This window comes from Trachypithecus francoisi, unplaced genomic scaffold (assembly GCF_009764315.1).
Source record: "Trachypithecus francoisi isolate TF-2019V2 unplaced genomic scaffold, Tfra_2.0 Lachesis_group4, whole genome shotgun sequence".
Classification (NCBI taxonomy): Eukaryota; Metazoa; Chordata; class Mammalia; order Primates; family Cercopithecidae; genus Trachypithecus; species Trachypithecus francoisi.
Window position 1 is genome coordinate 100238620 of NW_022681469.1, and position 3302 is coordinate 100241921.

The window sequence follows — 3302 nt, forward strand, 5'->3', positions numbered from 1 at the left end:
TTTAGGTTATTTTCAGTTTTTCATTATTACAACCAATGCTACAGTTATTCCTGGATGGTATCTTTGTGCCACCTGTTTGAGAAAGACAGACTCTTTCCTGGGCTCTAGTTGCAGCCAGCCAAAGCGTCCATAATTGTAACACTTGCTGTTCATGCCTAGGGTAGGCAGAAACCCACAAACTGAATACTAGTGTGAAACTGAATACTAGTTGTAATATTTATTGTTTACTGAGAGCTCTTTATGTGCCTGCTGTGTTACTCTTTTCTACACACCCATTTTACAGAGGAGGACACTGAGGCTCAGAAGGTAATAGCTTGTGAACCATCACACAACTCTGAAATATCTGACTCTGACCTCTGTTATTTTTTTATTCCACCACTCCAACTTCCCTCTGAAACTACAGCCCATTCCTAATTGGGCTGATGTCCACCAGGGCAGACTCCCAAATCAAAAATCTTTTTTGCTTATAATGCCACAAGATTTTAAATGGGCGATGAAAAATAATTGGTGTCAGTACATACAGACACAGTTTTATGGATATAAAAAGGTAGTCATAAATACATATGAAATGTGAGAATGATGATTGGAGTAGGAATCTAATAGATGACAACATTTTGGTTTACTTGCTTTTGCAGTACAATGATTGCTCCAGCAGTTTTTACCTGTTCAGATAAGAGCCACCCTCATACTTTTTCTTTAAACTTTATTGACTGCTATGAAACCTAACAGTGTTTCAGGGAATGTTCACTCTTAGCCGACAAAGAGATGGATGTCAGATGCCCTTGCTCCTCCTCTAACGTCCCTTGTCCATGGCAGATGTTGCTTGTGGTAGGACGCTTTCACACTCAGCCAGTGCTGTGGTTTGAATACATTCCCTCCAAAATTCATGCTGAATCTTAATACCCCTAGTGGTACTACTGAGAAGTGGGGCTTTCAGGACGTGATTAGACCACGAAGGCTCTAGCCTCATGAATGGATTAGTGTCTAATAAAGGGGTTTGAGGGGGTGAGTTTTCCCTTCCATCCATCTCAGCATGTGAGGACCCAGTGTTCATCCCTTCCAGAGGACACAGCAACAAGGTGCTGTCACAAAAGGGGAGACTGAGCCCCTCACCAGATACTGAACTTGCTAATGCCTTGATCTTGGACTTCCAAGCCTCTAGAACTATAAGAAATAAATTTCTGTTCTTTATAAATTACCCAGTCTAAGGTATTTTACTATAGCAGCACAAATGGGCTTAGACAGTTGCCATCTGACAAAGCTCCAGAATCCTTCTCAACCTGGCTTCTAAAATGCCACTGGAAATTAGTTGGACTTAGCTGAGAGCTGAAACCTGTCATCTCTAGATTTATTAAATTCTTGCAAACATGTATTTGCTGAGCACAATGTGCCTGGCACTGTGCTGGGTCCCAGAGGTTCAACTGTGAATGATGCAAACTTGATCCCTAGTCTTAGGGAGCTGGATGAGAAGGAAGACAGATAATGATTGCACATCTAATTCCAGCGCTACTGATGATTGATGCGAAGAAGAGCAGGGGCTACAGAAGCATACCTTGGAGAGACTTTTCCTTAAACAGAACCCCTAATGATGCATGGGAGCTGGTAGGTAAGCAGGGCAGGATCCAAGGAGGGCTGCTTCAGGCATAGGTGACAGCACTGCAGAGGCCCTGAAGATAATTCAGGGAACATGGAGAAACCTGGCAGCCCCGGTGCCTAGGGATCCTGGATGAGAGAGGTAAGAAGTGAGTCAATGCAGAGACACATCCAGAACAAATCAGGCAGCCTTAGAGGCCCTGATAAGAACATGAGTCTGTTTCCTAAGGCAACAGGAAATCTTGGAAGAGTTTTAATTAGGTAGCTTAAATAAAATTGCCTTTTAAAAAGATGGGACTGAAATATAAGAGTCTTTATATGGCTTAGTCCCTTTTTGTTTTGTATTATTTGAAGAAAAATTTCAGTTCAAAATTTCCTGAGTGCTTAGAGCACAATATATAAGCTGCTCTAGTGCTATTGACTAATACTAGCAAACAGTTCCACAGCACTTCCATGTTCCAGGCTTTACAAATATTATTTGTGCTTTACAATTATTTAACTTGTTGAATTTAGATATTATATTTGATTTAGGTATTACCAGTAGCCTCATTTTGCAGAGGAGAAAACTGAGATGCAAAAAGGTGAGGTAACTTATTCAAGTTAGCAACGGGTAGACCTGGACTCAAACCCAGGCTGCCTGGTTCCGGTATTCTGTGCTAGTGGTGAATGGCTTGCTCCCTTCCCTCCAATAGCTTAAAAAGCTGCCTGTCTTATGTCAGTCCCCTGGCACAGCCCCTCCATATCCACCCCTACAAGCTCGTGGGCTCATCCTTTCTTGCCCATTGCAAGAATCATATAATGATCTGGGTCTTCATCCAGGTATAAGGCCTTTTAGTCTTCCAGTTTCTGCAATGAGTTGAGATCTTTTCTGTTTGTCCCTAATGGTTATTTTTATGTGTCCATTTGGCTGGGCCATGGGATGCCCAAATATTTGATCAAACATGATTCTGGATATTTCTGTGAGGGTGTTTTGGGATAAGATTAACATTTAAGTGGGTGGATTTTGAGACTTCCATAATGTAGGTGGGCCTCAACCAATCAGCTGAGTAGAACAAAAAGACCAACTATCCCCCCAGCAAGAGAGAATTCTACAGCAGACTGTCTTTGTGCTCAAACCAGAATATTAGCTCTCCTGGGTCTCCAGACTGCCCATTTTGCCTTATGGTTGGAACTGCAGCATCGGCTCTCCTGGGTCTCTAGTCTGCCAGTCCACCCTGCAGATTTTGGACTTGCCAGCCTCCTTTATCATGTGAGACATTTGTTTATTCCTGATAATAAATCTCTTTCTTTCAATGCACACATGCTATTGGTCTGTTCTTCTGAAAAGCCCTGACTAATACATCCCTGTATCCTTGGCATTTGGCTTAGAGTATGTGCTTAATAAATATGAGTGAAATTAATGCACTTAGAGCACCTGCTCACAGAGCCTTAGTCTCAGGTCCCTCTTTTCTCTTGATGCCATCACCATGGCCAGTGAATTTGCCTGGCTTTCTGGCACATGCTCCTGATTTGTGTCCACTTTCTTCTGTATTTCCTTTCCAGGAATAGAGGCTTTCCTGGACCTAGGCCTCCTGGATGGCATCCTGCTTAACCCTCACCAGCTTCTCAGTTTGAGAGCCTGGCTGGTATTGCCCTGCCCTCATTGCTGAGCTACCTGACTTGATTTTGCCAATGCCAGGAGAGCCCACTTACCAGCCCTAACCCCTCAG